This window comes from Dipteris shenzhenensis, chromosome 31, assembly GCF_047967505.1.
Source record: "Dipteris shenzhenensis isolate YYH24624 ecotype China chromosome 31, Dip_SZ_1.0, whole genome shotgun sequence".
Lineage (NCBI taxonomy): Eukaryota > Viridiplantae > Streptophyta > Polypodiopsida > Gleicheniales > Dipteridaceae > Dipteris > Dipteris shenzhenensis.
In genome coordinates this window covers 2,650,704-2,669,252 of record NC_141626.1, presented here as the reverse complement: position 1 = coordinate 2,669,252, position 18,549 = coordinate 2,650,704, and the positions used below count along the sequence as shown (strand labels likewise).

General features: G+C 46.5%; 2 pseudogenes; both read left to right on the top strand.

The window, feature by feature from the left end:
- The first annotated feature begins 670 nt into the window (after positions 1–670).
- Positions 671–8,773, top strand: LOC147880902 (uncharacterized; annotated as a pseudogene).
- A 7,208-nt stretch (positions 8,774–15,981) lies between these two features.
- Positions 15,982–17,956, top strand: LOC147880901 (uncharacterized; annotated as a pseudogene).
- Positions 17,957–18,549: the final 593 nt, after the last annotated feature.

Below are 18,549 nucleotides of genomic sequence, written 5' to 3'. Positions count from 1 at the left end.
ATCCTTCCATACCCAAAAATGGATAAAAAGCTATCAAGTCTTCAGCTTTGACTTGCCTATCGTCCCATAATACACTTTTAAAATGGGGACTTGATGTACTAGGACCATGCTCTATGACCCATAATCTCACTACTCTTAATTACTTGCCAAGATGGGTAGAGGCAGAAGCAAAATTGTGAAGTTGCTAAAGGAACACAAAATGAGGGCAAGTGAGTCAAAGCATCAACTACAAGACTTAACTATTCTTTTGCATGGCCTAACAACCTGAGCTAATCAAAGAAGAAATAAGAGAGACAATTTGGAACCTTACACAAGTCTTACCCTCCCCAATAGAAGATATTAAAGTTTGTACAAAATAAGCATTCTAAGACAAGATAGAGATAAGAAAACCACCTTCTTGAGCATTGATGTCAAATGGCCGCTCCCTATTGGCTATGCTCCCTTGTTGCTAGCGTGCTTGGCATGGGGGGAGGTTGGGGTGGTGGGGGTAGGCCTCACCTTCACCGCCTCCTTTTTGTTGTCCAATGGTCGAGACTCCATCAAGAACTTGCAACCGACCCCTCTTTTTGTCAGATACGAACCCATATGCCATCTTGAACGTGTAACTTCTACATCATCATCTCTTGGTCTTTTCGAGCATTGTGCATAGCAAGCGAATCTCTCTCTCTCTCTCTCTCTCTCTCTCTCTCTCTCTCTCTCTCTTAGAGGACAAAGTGATCCATCTCCAGCCTTCACAGAGAAAACATGAAACCCTGCACACATGACAAAGTGTGGTGGCCGGTAGGTTTAGTTTGGTGTTTTGGGCAACTAAGAAGTTTCACCATGGAGTCCATTGCCTAATAACTATGGGGAAATTTTGTGTTGATGAGCTCAATCATGGTTCAGCACAGCTGCTGCCATCAAATGGCATAGTAGAGAGAGACATCAGCCACCGCGATCATGAGGCTACAGGGTAGGAGGATATCGGCCAGGTGCAGCAGCGCGCTGCAACGCCATACAATTCTTATTAGCAGGGGGGGAGGTAGATGACATAGTACTACATGGGGCCAGAGTAGCAGCATGCGCTAGAGCTATTTTACCGCATGGCTTCCAGGTAGTTGATGCTAATGCAGTTGGAGAAGAACCGCTAATTAATGGTCGCCCACCAGCAGACACAAGCTATCCGGCCCAGTATATTGCAGCATGAGAGATGTCGCCTATTCTTTTTCCTTTCCCTCCTCCAAATTCAGCTCTTGATAGGCCTGCACTAGTTGCACCTTATTCGCCTTCTTCTTCATCTACTGATGCTTCTTCTTCACCTTCATCTTCTTACTCACATCATCATCAGCTCTTCACAATTCATCCTGGGCTGCCAGCTTCTTGTACAGTGCCGTACGCTTGTGTACCATGTTATGTGTCAACAAGTGCAGTGCTCTCGCACAAGCACAATGAGTGCTTGAGGTGCTCCCTTCTCGGGATGTTATCTCTGTGTATCGCAGGATATGCTAAACAGGAGGGCCAAGGTGATTTGAGCAAGCACTGAGAATGGATGCAGCACAGGTGTGATCTCTTGGTCTGCACACAAAGGTGAGCAAGCACTAAGGGGTTTTGAAGTGGACAACAACATTGTGTACAGTATCAAAGTGGACAGCAACATTGTGGACAGTATCAAAGTGGACAATAACATTGTAGATAGTAAGAAAGTGCATAGTGACATTGTAGACAGTATCAAAGTGAACAGTAACATTACGGACAATATCAAAGTGGACAGTAACATTGTGGAGAGAACCCCTTCTACCAGGGCCAACCAATAACATGCTTCCAAAAGGCAGCTTTACTCAAAGAAAAATTCTACTTGAAAGACCAGGTGGCACTTTGAATACATGCAAATGCACACTACAGAGAACTTTTAGCCCAGCTTGTTATCCAAAATTTGAGGTCGGCATAATTACCTTGTTCAGCATGCCTTTCAGCCTCCTGCCATAGTGCATTATCCTCCATCTCATTCTCCCAGAATTCCCGAATTTGTGCATATTCATCACTGTCAAGGTCAGTCAAAGCCTTCTGCACATATAGTTGATCATGCCGTGAAAGTGCATACAGACTCCGTACCAATGAAACCAAATCATCAGAAACTTCAATGGGAAAAGCACAAACACCTTTCTCCAGCATGTTGAGAACCTTTGCAGATGCGAAATGGGTAGTGCCTGCATAGCTAACAGATTTATGTAAAGTTGTAGCATATCCCCAGTCCACAATGATAAATTGATCTTCAGCAATCAGTATATTTGGTACCCGAATATCCCGGTTTACTATGCACCTGTCATGTGCACACTTCAAAGTATCAACCAGCTCCCCCAGACGTGTTTGCATCTTTTTTCTAAACATAAGCTCTAAGCTAAACTGTTCACACACAGGGATGAACATAGCACTTGCAGGGTGTGAGTAACTACTAACAATACTAGGAATTCCCTTGATGCCCTTCAATTTTTGAAGGTTTTCAATATCTAAAGAAACACTGTGTCCTGCTTTGGCCACTTTCACAGCATATGCTTGATTGTTGACTTTTGCAACATAAACATTACTTGTAGCACCTTCACCCAACCACCTACCCAAGCGAGACTCTTCCTTCACCATAATTGACTTTGTACAGATTCCAAGAATATCAAGAGAGCAGCACATAAATCCAGCCAAGCTGTGTCTAACTGCTGAGGACTCACAACTCCGACAGCCATGAAATTGACCAGCCATACCAGGTCTCTCCACTTTGAACCACCCAATTTTTTTTAAATTTGTGAGCCCTACAATGACAAAATGTCTCTGCTGGGAGGCATTTCTGAGAAAAATCTGACCAACAGAGATGGCTTCTCCAACTGCACTTTTGGAACAGTAGCTGTTAGTGTTTTCTGAAGTGGATTGAGTAAAAAGAATAGCCCCAACTGACTCAGTTGTTGCCTCTTGCTGGTTCTTGATGACCAAAAAAAAGTCTGGTATTTTGGGATCACATAAAGATTTGGTTGAGAAGAATTCCTGAGGTTGCCAAATCTGCATTCATCAAGGGCCCTGTTTTTCAAGTAGATCTGTGAATTTTGCCTCGCAATTTTTCTCTTTGTCAAGAATTTCATTCCACTCATCTATGGGCCACAAAATGTCCACCTCTGTATCATTTACTGTTGGAGGAAAATGGTCATCCTTCACAGGACTGTCCAGCGCTTCCGAACCCTTGTGTTGGGGAATGAGTGGAGGAAATGAATGTGTCTGATCTCCACTACTGCTACTGTACGTCAGTCCTGACAACGAGAGGTGCTCCATAGTACGTCCTGAAACACAACATAAAAGTATGGGTACCTGAAATACCCGAAAAGCATGGGTACAACTCCCATGAAATATAGAACATAAAAGCACGGGAAAGCATGAAATACCTCGGGGTTTCCTTGTCACAGAAGCAAAAATGTCATAGGCTTTTTTACTCAAGATTGCAAGCGATGAACTTTCAAAATGGGGATCATGAAGCCTACAAGTCAGAGCGAAGACATTAGCAAAAGCGTCGCGTGATAGTTTCTCATGTTCAAGGTAATATTTGCAGAGACTATCAGCATCCGACTCCTTCAATCTACATTCATTCTTCATAAACCGCTTGAAGCTTTCCATAGGGTTCTTTCGTGATATAGCCGTCAGCTCCTCCACCTGCTCCTCCACCTGATCCTCCTCCTGCTCCCCCACCTGCTCCTCCTCCTGCCGATCCACCTGCTCCTCCTGACTTCTCATATACTTTCCAGAGCGAAGGCGCGAAGGAGGAAAGCTACTTGAAGACATGGCAGCCAGTCGCTTTCCAAGGAGCAGGAACCTCGGTAAAGTAATTTTTTGAGGAAAGTAAACTTTTCACTTTTTGTTTTGGGAAAATATTTAAGGATGGTAGCGTAAGAGCAAAAAAAAAAAAGCAAGCCCTCACGTTTTTCCACGTAGCAATTTAAAAAAAAAAGAATTTGTAATTCGTTTGCTCGCTTTTTTTAAAGGGACCCTTGGGAAAACCAAGGTGATGATTTTTCACACATCTAGGAGGGTCATGAGGGATACAGTGATCACATACCGCGGCAGCCAGGTGGAGGTGATGTGTCATATGTATACCTAGGGATCACTTTCTCTAGCACTGGAGGTCGCTTCTCTATGCAACAGGCTGCACATGATAGATTGACTCGGGGATATGCCTCACTAGCTCTCTTGGAGCGACAGTGCCATCAGTCACACTTTCAGGAACCCCGCACGAAGGGACGGCTTTTTGATACCATGGTCACTCCAGCGATGATGTATGCCGCCCCGGTTTGGGCCCCCATCAGCAGACTGGCAGAGGACCGAGAGACCCTTGATCCTGATGCTATCACGGATGATCCGCAGCAAACCATCAGTCCCACATCCGATCATACGAGCCGAGTTTGGCGCATCCCCCATGGTCGTGGAAGCCTTGTTCCAGACCATTACTTTCATTCAGCGGGTGAGAGCTATGGCCCCAGACCGTCTCCCTCGGTTAGCTCTAGAGTCCTCACAGAGGATTGCCTCATGTGGCACTCATCCCTCTTGGTACGCTACAGTGTGCACCTGGTTTACAGCCCACGGGCTAGAGATGGATCGGCTCCCTCCATCCCAGTACGACCCCGACTCCCCATACTACAGATTATCCCAGATTGACCGAGACCGAGTACTGAGATGTGATCTCATTCAGGCACACGTCAGAGACACATGGATTGTACCAGCTTTGCCCACCATGATGCAGTACTACCAAAACCATTTCCTACGGCTCACAGATGATAGCTTCATACAGAGACCAAGATACATGGATATTTTTATGTCACATGCCATGCAGGTTGCTATTGGTCAGCTTCGTGTATCCTCACATACCCTCGAGATTGAGGCCGGGAGGGCAGCAGGGGTATGCCATGTAGATAGATCTTCATGTGAGGCAATAGTAATAGAAGCCACATATGGCCTTTGGGACAATGCATCGGCCACAACGTTCTTCTTTCCTGGTGTATGTACAATCTGAAAATGAAACATAGAGAGAAAATTTGCCATCCTCATATGCTTCTCCATATGCTTCTCCGAAAGCTTGGTTTGTGTAAGAAAATACCTCAAGCTTTGATTATCAGTTTTCACCATAAATTTAGCACCAAGAAGATAATGCTTCCAAATAGTTAGTGCATGAATCACTGCCAATAACTCCTTTTCATAAATGCCCAATGAGAGTTCCGTATCACGCAAACGGCGGCTTTCAAATGCAACTGGGTGTCCTTCTTGATTGAGAACAGCGCCCAAACAATCTCCAGAAGCATCACATTCCAAAAGAATGGTTTATGCAAGTCAGGAATAATAAGTACGGGCCCACAAATGATTGCATCCTTTAGTGCAAAGAAAGCTTTCCTTTCCAGATCCGTCCACTTGAATGGAACCTTCTTCTTTGTTAATTCATGAAGAGGGGCAGCAATCAAAGCAAAATGCCAAATGAACCTTCTATAATATGAAATATGAACATAATCCAAGAAAACTACGAACCTCATGCACGGACTTGATTTCGGGCCAATTCTTGATAGCCTCAACCTTGGCCGGATACCATCCTTGGAAACAATATGCCCAAGATAGTGTATTTCCGAAAGGAAGAATTCACTCTTCTTAGGATTGATGTGGAGCTTATGCTTACGAAGCTCCTCAAAGACTATGGCCAAATGTACTTTGTGCTCCTCTTCATTCTTGGAATAAACCAAGATATCATCAAAGAAGACTCCTGTGATGAACGAGCGATGATGAAAATCCTGTCCATCATGCGATTGAAAGTGGCAGGGGCATTTGTAAGACCGAAAGGCATAACTAGATACTCATACAAACGAAATGATGTGCGAAATGCGGTCTTATGCACATCCTCCCTGACTTGATATGGTAGCCACTCTTCAAGAAGTCGATACGGCTGAAACATGCTGATCCATCCAATCTATCCAGGATATCGAGGAATAGGAAACTGTTGCTTCAAGTTACAAGGTACAAGTTACAGACTACTATGTCTTATATGTTAATTCTAACACAAAAAAAAGCATGTGTATGTGTGTGTGTGTGATAGAGAGAGAGAGGGACCATCAAACTCAATTCTGACATTCCAGAATCTCCCACAAACCCCACTATGGCAAACAAGATGCCTAGTCCCACTATGAGCTCAAAGGACACCATCCATGTCCAATACATCACCAGATGAGCTCTAACAGGCGGTATGCATCCACAGAGATGCATGTTCAAATGTAGGCATGACAAGTGCTTGCTGGGCTACTGCCTTTGTGACAAGGGTGGGATATATAAAGCTCTTTCATTGTTTTCAAATGTAGGCGCGATAAGTGCTCGCTGGGTTGCTGCCTTTGTGACAAGGGTGGGGTATATAAACAATTATGCATATATATGTATATTTGTTAACATAAAATGCATCTTGTTTGCATATTATGTGTAAGTTGTATATTTGTTAACTTAACATGCATATTATGTTTAGCAGAAGATAAATTTGCTTATTATAAGTGAAGTGTATATTTGAATACATATTAAATTTTAAAGACCAAGCATATATATTCAAAAAGTACATATTCATTGACTATAATATTCAAAAAGTACATACTCATTCATTGTGATACCTACAAAAAAACTCTTTATCTATCTCCAAAGTTTCCATATACTAAAAAACACAACACTTATTCATCTAACTTGGACAAGTAGTTGGCCTAATCATCAGAGTAATACTTAGAGGAGCTATCTTTAGAGGCAAAATCAACCTCACCTTGTATAATCAAGAATCAATTGTTATCCAAGTCTACACCTTTGGCTCTCAATTTCTTAGTGACCTTTGTAAAGTTGTTGGCCCAATCATCAAGGTAATACTTAGAGAAGCTATCCTTAAAGGAAACCCTAGTTAAAGTGAAATATAAGCTTGTTATAGGCTCAAAATTACCATCATCCAAGTCAATTATTTCTTAAAAATGTATTAAGACTTGAACCTTATCTAGATTTTGATGATTGCTTGAATTGTGAATAAGATCTACTACTTTGTTCAAGCGCATTGGTTTTGCACACTTGCCAAGACAAACAACATATCATCAATCAGGTTGCTTTTGCCACTGCCCAATAATTGCAAAAGAGCTCTTGCGGAAGGGGCCAACGTGCTGCTCACTAGCATATGATTTATAGTTCTCCACCATGACCATTTCTCCGATAAAGAGCTTGGTTTATATGCATAAAGCATTGGCAATAGATAGCATGCAGCCTTAGATGCATTAACATGTTTCAATATTGATGTTAGATGCATGTGCATCTAATATGCATCTCATATGTGCAATTAATGTGTGTGTATCTAATATACAAATATGCATAGAAATATGCAAGAATCTTCATGCACTACTGCTTGGAAAAACCCGACCAGCAGGGCTGGCCGACCAGCCCCCCTCCAGCCCCTATATAAGAGGGGCTTCCCTTTCCATTTTGGTGTGTGATTATTAGATCATCCCTCCCCTCTCTTGAGAGCTTGCCTCATACTACTCCAGCCCCATCTCTGGCTGTGGCTTTGCCACTCTTTGCTAGCCATCTATACAGTAAAGATAGTCTTCCTTCATATTCTGTTATCTCTCTCTCTCATCATAGCAGAGTTGGTAGCACTGATGGATGGCGATGTATGGAGAGGCCCTTGGTTTCTATGATTTCCCGGATGATTAGGGCCAAGGCCTCCATCCCACATGAGATTATTCGTGCAGAGCTCGCTGCCCCTCCATTGGTGGTGGAGGCACTCACTCGATCAGTCTCTTTCATGCATCGCACCTGGGCTCTCCCTAGAGACAGATATGCTCATTTAGCCCTAGAGTCTTCACGACAGTTGGCATCACAGGGAGATAGATCATGCTGGTATGCACAGATGACATCTTGGTTTGAGCTGCATGGCTTTAGTATGGACAGACTACCTCCTTTTCAGTACTCCCTAGATGCACCCTCCATCTCTTTCACCCGGGCAGACATTACTCGGCTTATCAGGCAGGACTTGACTCAGTTGGATACCAAGAGGACATGGATACAGCCGGCACATGAGCTTGGTACGAAGATGGCTTTCTATAGAGAGCATCTTCTCCAGCTTACAGAGGACGGCTTTGTGATTAGACCCAGCTATATGGATACTCATCTCTCTCATGGGATACGGTGTGCTCTTGGTCAGATACGCACATCCTCACACCAGCTAGAGATTGAGATAGGCAGATTTAGAGGTGTACCAGCTGAGGCCAGGATTTGTCAGTTGTGCCATATAAAGCCAGAGACAGAGTTACATTACATTTGTCACTGCCCAGTATACTATGAGATACGGGGTCGTTTTCATTGCCTATTCAGAGAGGGCTTCGGACCGCTTTCTAGGGTCATGAGATACCAGGATCAGAGATGTCTCGGACACTCTACTTATTGGAGTTGCGTAGACACAGAGAGGATCTCTTGAGGAGGGGCTCAGAGAGGGAGACACAGCACCAGAGGCACATTACAGACTACTTTCAGCCACCACAGATTGAAGAGTCAGATCAGCAGGCTCCACAATATACCTCGACTAGATGATCGAGCGGTGGAGTTGGGACGGTCTCGCCGCCCTAGGATGAGGGGCCCATCTCGACACCGTCGAAGACTACGACAGAGGATCCACACCATACCAGCATGGCATGGGAGTCGTCTAGCCAGAGTTCTCACCATGGAGGACATTGATGCTATCCGCCATCAGCCGATGAGAGCGATCTTTGGATAATTGATGTATATGGTGTCTAGAGAGCTCTTGGATGTATCCTCTTCTCCTCTCCCAGATACTACTCTTCTCCTCTCCTAGATACTACACATTAGGACCTCCCCTACTACCTTTTTCAGTTCAGTTTTTTAGTTAGATTTTTAGTTCTTTTAGCTTTCAGCTTTTACAGACTTTGTATCAGATCCACCACATTTGTAAACTTTTGGTCTCATAGGTCATTTTGGCCTTTTGAAGACGTTAATATATATATCATATCTCTCTGTTCTAGGGTTTTCATCTGCATTTTAGGGTTTTCGAATTGTTTTTAGAGTTTTTCCTTGCTGATTCAAAAACATCATTTGCAGCCTAATAAATGTCATAACCAGCCAAGGGAAATTCTAATTTTTCATCAAAAACAACATCCCGGGCTGATTATAATCTTCTTTGAATTGGGGTTATACAATCTGTAGCCTTTGCTCTCATGACTGTACCCCACAAAAATGCATTTAGTGGCTTTGTCATCCAACTTCCTGCACAACTCTTTGGGTATAAGGTCACAACCACTTCAATGGCGTGGTCCACACCCCTCAATGGTGGCAAACCCGGAGGTAAGTCATTAGGAAAAACATCCTTGAAATCAGTCATGATTTCTTGGAGTAACACAGATTCATCCGAATCGTGTAATTCTATCGAAGACAAGCAAACACTCTGCCGGAATTCAGTAACCATAGTGCCAAAAACAATAGAATCATCTAAAATAGACAGAAGACAACGATATAAATCAACATCAAGAGATTTAATATCTTTAAATATTTCAAGAGCGGAAACAACAGGAATAGCAAATCCATTATTTACAGAAACATTTTTACAAAGTGACACCGCTACATGCAAATAATTGTCTTTAACAAACACCAAGGAGTGATGTACATAGTCTATATACAATGAGTCTTGTTTATCATAAAACCAAGAAACTGCTAAGATAACATCCGCGCGGTTGAGATGCATGATATGAAAATCAAGAGTCTCCCTGTAAATCCGCTAACTCCAGCTCAAGGCCAGGAACCATCTAATTCGACACATCCGTGTCCTCGCCACTTGCCACGAGCCATCCTCACGCGATACTCATGGTCACATGAGCGTGTCAGTAGCCCCAACATCTGAACCAATTTTGCATCCACAAAATTGTGAGCACTCCCATTATCCAAAAGCACAGTCACGTCATGACCATTGATCTTTCCAAGGAATCGGAGAAGATCATGCTTATTAAACACTTGTGTACTAACTTTACAACCAGTTGCATGAACTGTGTGATAGGTGGTAAACTTCAATATTTACAAATTCAGAGTTACCCGAGATCTCTTGGAGCTGAACCAAAGGATGTTAATCTTTGCAACCCTTAGATTTCAACATTGATATATTGCATAAACATAACAACAAAAACCTTGGTAGATTAGTTAATAGGTGCTATTCTTAGGTGTTAGTGAACTATTTCTATTCATAGGTGCATGATACTTTCGGACATGGGTCGGACATTTGTGTATGTAAGCAGCCTAAATGTGTACAGTCCTCCATGTGCTAAACTCGCCATGCTACGCTAACCCTTACCTTCCATCGCAAGTCGGTTTCCATCGGTGATAATTACTGATCAGCATGAACAATCTACTGCTATTAGGGAATGTACCACCTTGGGGATTCCCACAATCTGTGTCGTTGATACGGATTGTGATCCAGATCTCACGGATATTCCAATTCCTGCTGGTAATGATGATGCAAGATCCCCCATCCGATGGATATTAGACAAATTAACATTAGCCATTCATGAAGGTCGTTCAAACTCGAAGGTCTCGAGATTGATCGATAGTGAAATTGGTGACTATTCCAATCATTCCGAATAGGATGAAGTAAACGGGGAGTTATATAATAGGCACAAGTATGGTATAATTCCACTTCAGGAACGATTCCCATAATATCCAATGCTTGAGATGTCTATAAATTCAATCATTTCACACAAATTATTTTCCACATAATTTTCATTTTTTTTGTTTTCTTAGTCAATTTATGAAGGGGGAGGGGTGACACGGATATAAAACAATTGCCCATTGATGGGATTGATGATCTACATCAAGTATCGAGCGTGGAGGTAGGTTAACATCTCTATTGGCAAATAGGAAATTTCCAAGTTCATGCACAAGTTCTTGTAACTTCCTGGGTAGTAATTGCCATATTGTTGGGGTTATCTGCTGTAGCTACCCGCAACTCACAAACCATCCCGACTGGCAGTCAAAACCTTATTGAGTATGTTCTTGAATCTATTAGGGATTTGACGAGAACCTAGATGGGGGAAGAGGAGTATCGTCCCCGGGTTCCATTTATTGGAACTATGTTTTCATTCATTTTCGTTTCCAATTGGTCAGGTGCTCCGTCTCCTTGGCGAATCATTCAATTACCTCACGGAGAGTTAGCTGCACCTACTGTTGCACCAGCTTTGCTTACATCAGTAGCATATTTCTATGCGGGTCTTAGTTATTCTGGTAAATACATCCAACCAACCCCGGTACTGCTCCCTATCAATATTCCAGAAGATTCTACTAAACCCCTGTCACTTAGTTTTCGACCCTTTGGAAACATATTGGCTGATGAGTTGGTAGTAGCTGTTCCCGTTTCTTTGGTCCCTCCGGTTGTTCCTGTCCCTATGATGCTTCTAGGATGATTGAAGAAATATTTAAGTGGGATTCAATATATGTCAGATTTGCTTGTTCAACCTTTGCTTCTGCTCTGCAGAAGACCATCACGATTCTGCTGCTCAGCCTTCTCTCTATAGAGAAACTCAACCATAGTCCTCTCGCACAGGCAAGTCTCTCGTGCTCTACATGCTATGGTTTTGTGTTTTTCTGATGTAGGCATCGAAGGATATCCATTGTCGTTAGCCCTCATAATGTATATAAGGGTTGCGCTTGTATGTAGAACACACATAATACAATTAAGAATACACTTGAGAGAGTACAATTTAGAGATATGTTTATCTTGTATCATCTTTTGAATGTACTTTTTATTATCAAATAATATTGTCTATAATGTTCTATGTAATGACACTTTTATATGATGAGAAGATGGAGAAGAATGTGTATGTTTTTTTTATATGATGCATATTCAAGATGCAGGTCATGTTCAATTCAAGATGTATGTTCAGTTGGCCGTTACAGTTGTCTCACGAGCCTGTGCCTAGTTAATTAAAAGTCTTGAGTGGCAGAACTGTTGCTTCATCTTATTTTCTAGTTTGATTTTTAGTTTTAAGTATCGTAAGACCAACTTTATATGAATGTGTGTGTGTGTGTGTGTGTCGCAATATAGATTAGAACAGCCTTAATGGTATGTGCATTACGAGAGATTCTTTGAGCTTGCTAGTCACAAGCTCCTGCGATATGCTCTCTTTCCCTGAACAACATCCATGCATAATTAGACCAGCCTTAATGGTATGTGCATGTGTGAGTGTAAGTGCAAGGTGTGTCCTGTGGAAGTATGTGTAACTGTGTAAGTGCAAGGTATCTGAGAATTTATGCATAATATTACTTAGTTGTTTATATTCAAGTGGTCAAGAAAAGTATTACTTTATGCAAATGTGGATAGGTAAGAGTTCTTCTAGCTGCTATACATGCATATGCAATTATACATGTATATAATCATGTATTATTTTACAAGGTTGCATGTAGCGGATGAAGCACCACAAGAGAGAAAAATTTGGTTTCTCATGACTACTACCTCTTGACTTGTGGGGGAGAAAGAGTAGTGGATGAAGCATCCAAATATGCATGACTCAATATGGTTGAAAATTTATATATAATTTGAATATGTATATTTGAGTTCATGCATGTTTGGGTGTTTATATATTTGGGTATATATGCATATTTGAATGAATATATTCCTATTATTTATATATATGTATATTTGAATCAATACATATTTGAGTCATGCATATTTGGTTATCTCTATATACGTTAGTATATATGCATGTAGTTTTAGAGATAAACATTCTCTACCATAGACCATATCTTCGGGCTTCTCTGCGCTTGATCAATGGGGAAAGGCATGGAAGAGCAGACTTTATTGTTGCCTTCTTGTGGATTTCTACAAAGCCTTCAAAAGCATCCCCAAAGACAGACTCTTCCATCATGTTCATGAGCTCTAAATACCATTTGCATAGAGAATTTTTTAATATATACATACATATAAGTGAAAGTATATTTAGAGAAAGGTACATAAAGATAAAGCTATATGTATAGATAAAGATATATAAAGATAAAGATACATATAAGTGAAAGTACATATGGGTAAGTTTAGGTAATAAAGGTACATATAGGCAGAGGTACCTACAAAAATAAAAGTACATATAGTTATATTTAGGTAACAAAGGTACTAGCATTTTTTTTTTTTTTTTGCTCCTGCGCAGCTGTTCCTGCTGCTCCTCCCCGTCTACCTCCCTGCGTCGCGAACCCCTCTCTCCCGCCTCTCTCTCCCCTCCTCCGCCTCGTCACCATCTCCTCCTTCTCCTTCTGTTGCTGGTCGCGGCTCCCTCCCCGCCAGCATCTTCCCCCCCGCCTCCCTCCTCCGCCATTGCCGCCTTCCTCTCCTCCTCCGCCTTTGCCGCCCCTTGCTCCTTCCTTCGCTGCTGACTGTCGCGTGCCTCTCCCCCCGACAGCAGCCCCCCCCTCGCGATGCTTCTCCTCGCCGCCCCTCAGCCCTTCCTCACCTCCTTCTCCCACCCCTCCGTGGTTCCTCTCGCTTGGTGCAGCCTGCCCTGCCTGCCTACCGGAGTGTTAGGTTCCGCTTCTCCCTTCTTCCTTCTCGTGGAGCACGCGTAGTTTTCAGTGCGGTATGGCGGCATTAAGCCCGGAATCGGAAGTCCATTCGGTCCCCCCCCCTCCTCCAGCCTATCGCATCAAACTGAATGAGCACCAGGTATCATTGGTGAAGCAGGCGGCCAACGACTTCGCTCATTCCTCCGTTTATGGGCGAGTCATCGGTCATTCTCCTTCGCGTTCGGACATTAGGGATTGGCTGCAGGCCACCCTGATTCTTGGAGACAGCCACATTGAGGAGGTTGCTCTCATGGGACATGGGGTCTTCTGGCTCAAACTCTCCTCGGAGAAGGCCACAAGCGAGTTGATCAGACAGTCCCCCACCTTTGTGGATGGGAGAATCATCCTCTTAGTCCCTTGGTACAGGGGCTTCTCTGTAGCGGACTTTGACACCGGCTTCCGCATCCCTCGTCACCCGATCACTATTCTTTTTCCTGGCCTTGCAGCAGAGCTCCGTCCGATTGTCAGAGACCTGGGGGTGCACTTTGGATGGCTCATGCAGGACACCTTCGCTGAGGCGGCGGCAGCCCAGGGGGTGCCACGCGTCAAAGTGGCGGCGGTCCTTGACCCGCAGAGCCTCCCTTCAGAGATCGAGACGGATTCAGGGATTGTGACGCAGCGCATTGTGGTTACTGGTCTACCAGATTAGTGCCTGAGATGCCATGGTTTCGGGCATCAGGCTCATTCATGCCCTCGCTTCACGAGAGCAGAACCACCTTCGGCCTCTAGACAGGCACCTCAGGAGCCCCCTCACCAGACATCACCCCCCCCGCAGAGGAGGCTGGTTGGACTGAGGTTAAAAAGAAAAAGAAAAGGAACAATTTAAAAAGAAAAAAGACTCCCTCTCAGCAGGAGATCCCTCCTCCAGCCAGCAGTCAGCAACAGTCCGGCTTAGGGAAGGAGAAAGGGAAGGAGAAGGTAGGCCAGACTCCTCCTCCTCCCCTTTTTCCCCGCCCCCCCCACCCCCCCCCCTTCCTCGACCCCCCCTCCGCCCCCCCCTGGTCCCCCCCCTCCCCCCGCGGTCTCCGCCCCCCCTCCCTCGAGCTTGATCCCGCCTGAGACCTCGGCTCCCCCTTCTTCGAGCTCGCAGCCCCCTGATCCCCCCCCTCCCCCCTCGGCTTCACCCCCGCAGTTGGTACAGGCCTCTTCTACACCTCCCCCTCCCAGGCCGCTAGAAGGGAAGGCTCCGAGCCCTCCACCTCAGGCGGCTAGCCCCCCAACCCTTACTGCGGCCAGCAGCACCCCTCTTTCCGCTTCCTCTTCCTCGTCCACCTTCCCCAGGCCAGCTCCTAGGGCTCTCCCTCAGGAGTTCTACAGGGCAGGACCCTGGGATTACTTGGATGTTGCTGGCATAGGAACCTTTCATGCTTGCCTTGATGTCAGTATCTTCTTCCTCCGCAAGGGGGCAGAGGGTAAGGTGTCCGTCCTCGCTCCCCATGATGGTCCCAGCTTCTCCTTCACTATCTCTAGTGACGGGACCGAGCAGTGGACGGATGAGACTGTCTGGGACACGATCCGCCATCAGACCCAGGAACAGGTTCAGGATTGGGTGGGCAGCAGAGCAGTGGAGCTTCTTCAGCAACAGTGGAAGGAAGGAGATGTTCGTTTGAGATGGCGCTGCAGCGCCAAGCGCTTTCGTCTTCTGGTTATCATCCGTCCACCCTTGGAGTGGATCTATGCTGAAGGACTCCGCCCTTGGAGGACTTCAGAGGTGGCGGGCTACTACAGCATGTCTCTGGCCGAGGCGTCGGGTTGGCTAGATCGTGCTTACCATCATGGGACAAAGGGCCTCTCTCCTCTGTTGAAGGTTTTAAAGGATGGGTCGGATGATCCGGCATCACCCTCTAAACCTTCACAGAAGTGCCTTCGTCTGCATACAGGACTTCCTCCGACTACCTCCACATCCACCGCAAGCATACAGCTGTTTGCGGTTCATACCTCATCATCATGAGTTTACGCATTATCTCCTGGAACGTCAACGGGTTTCACTCATCCGGAACTCGTGGCCCCCGGAAGATGGTGCTCAGACAGGAGCTCCAGCCTGCTTTGGTAGGAAGGGTTGATGTGCTCTTATTACAGGAGCACAAGCTTTCGGATTCTCAGACCAGTAGATGTGGGAAGGTCCTCACAGGGCGTTCCCACACTTACTGGGAACCCTCGATTGGTGAGCAGGGGAGGAGCGGAGGTGTTTGTACTTCCATTGGCGCTCCCCTTGTGCAGCATGTTTGTGGTTTTGGCACCTTGATCCCTGGACGGGCGCTTTGGGTGGGCCTAAATATTGAGGGATCCCGCATTGGCATCCTCAATATCTATGCCCCGACTGATGTGAGACGGAGGGCAGCTTTCTGGAGCTCTCTGACAGATTCTCTGCCAGAGATGGATTCTTGGATTGTAGGTCGGGATTTTAACAACCTTGAGGCTCTTGAGGATCAGCAGGGTAGGGGCCCAGAGTTCCTTGGCATTGCTCAGGCGGAGCAGTCTGAGTGGGATTCCTTTTTGTTCTCCGTGGGAGGAAGGGACAGTTGGCGTGAGCCTTCCTTCAGCAGGTGGACAGGGAGTCTGGACTTCTCTTGGGGTTACAGGAGGGAGGGTGGCAGACTTTTGGAGCGGTTGGACCGCTTCTACGTCAGTGATTGGGCGATTGGCCGTGGTGGAGAGTTAGGGGTGGTTCCTGGGACGACTCTCTCAGACCATGCCCCAGTCAACCTGGTCCTGGATTCAGCGTCCCCCTCCTTACCTCCTCGTACTTGCAGGATCCCGGACTCCATCTACTCCAGTGCAGAGGTGCGCTTTGCAGAGGTGCGCTGCAGAGGTGCGCAGCAGGATCGTGGACCTTTGGGAGAGGGATTGGGACCCCCTGGGAGACATGGCTTCTCAGGTGTCTCAGGCCCTTGCCGAGTCCAGCCTCATCTGTCAGCAGGAGGCGGTTAGGGTCAGGACAGCAGTGGTGGGCTAGAGAGAGGGGCCTCAGGCGCGACCTTGCCTCGATTCAGCGCTTGCAGCAGTCCTCACCAGGTTCAGAGGAGCTCAGGCGCCAGGAGGGCAGAGCACGTGCGCTGCTCGAGGAGACTACTCAGAGACGTTCAGAGTTTTCCTTTCACGCCTCCAAGTCCTTCTGGGCTAGGAAAGGCGACAGGATGTGCAGGGAGTTCTTCAGGACTCACGGCCAGAGATCTGCAGGTGAGCAGATCCGTTCTCTTAGGGCGCAGGACGGCAGTATCCGGACAGATCCAGATGAGGTTATGGACTTGGCGACAGATTTCTACAGGTCCCTTTTCCAGCAGGAGCCCCCAGACCCTCATGCCCGCCGTTGCAGGGAGGAGGTCTGGAGACATACACCGTCCCTCGTACAGCCCAGCATGCGGGAGGCCCTTCTCGCCCCCTTCACTGTTTCAGAGATGCAGGATGCTGTGAGAGACATTGATGGGCAGAAATGCCCAGGAGAGGATGGGCTCTCCAGAGCCTTCTTCACCACTTTCTGGGAGCAGATTCACCAGCCCCTTCTTGCAGCTTTCCAGCACATCTTCTCCAGTGGTCAGATGCTAGAGAGCCTTGCGTCTGGTCTGATCTGCCTCATCCCCAAAGGGGGGGATCAGCAGGAGATCAGACAGTGGCGCCCGATCACCCTTCTTCCCACCGCCTACAAAATCCTCGCCAAGATGATCAGCAGTCGCATCCGCCCCCTCCTTCCTGACTTGATCCATGACACCCAGACCGGTTTCGTCCAGGATCGTAGCATTCTGGACAACATCTTCACGTTCACTGAGGCGACAGAGTGGGCTCAGCACAGCGGCCAGCACCTTGCTATTCTCCTTCTTGATTTTGAGAAGGCATACGATAGGGTTGACTGGTCTTTCCTGGAGGGCACTCTCTCTCGGTTGGGTTTCCCAGATGAGTGGATCAGAGGGATCTCCAGCCTCTACAGATCGGCCTCCAGTCGCGGGTCATCATTGGTGGCACGATGGGAGAGAGATTCACCCTTGAGCGCTCGGTTCGTCAGGGCTGCCCGCTTGCACCTTACCTCTTCCTCTTCTTTGCAGAGGCCATGGCTTACTTCCTTCGGGCCCGCTCCACTGGTCTCCGTGGGATGCGCCTTCCCATCAGGGATGACACAGAGCTCTTGGACTTGGAGTATGCAGACGACACAGCCCTCTATGTTCATGATGATATTGAGACACTGGAGCGTGTGAGGCTTTCTCTAGAGGTTTTTTGTCTAGCAGCGGGGGCGAAAATCAACTGGCATAAGTCAATTGGTTTTCTTACAGACCCTGGAGCCAGCTCGCAATGGGGTATCTTCTTGGGGTTCCCATGGATCCCTAGAGGTCAGACGACTCACTATCTGGGCTTTTAGGTAGGGCTGGACACCACCCCGGCGCAGCAGTTCCTTCCTATCCTAGCTTCTATTCGACGAAAGCTAGCCTTTTGGAGTACAGCTCGACTCTCTCTTGCAGGCAGGGCCCTTGTGGTCAACCAGGTCCTCCTAGCCACTGCCTGGTATGTGGCCTCTTGCTGGTGCTTTTCGAGATCCTGTGTAGCCCAGTTGAGGAGGTTAGTACGGAACTTCCTTTGGTCTGGCTCAGACGGTTCTGGTACCACTAGAGCCAGGGTGGCTTGGCAGACAATCATTCTCCCCCAGACAGAGGGCGGCCTCGGCATCATCGATCCAGAGCTTCAGAGTCAGGCTTTGCTTGGCAAACTAGTTATCGGCGATCTGACGCCAGGAGGGCAGACGTGGAAGCTTTTGCTCCAGCAGGGACTTAGTACTTGCACCCCCCAGAGAGGTGGAGATTGGCAGCTTCCATCCGGTGGATCTTCTCTTCTGCCCCGCTGATTCCGCCCCGTTCTCCCTTCCTCCGCAGCCTCCTCTCGGTTTGGAGGAAGCTACGACACTCTCTTTCCCAGGTTCCTCCCAGTTGTCAGGAGGAGATAGACAGACAGCCCCTG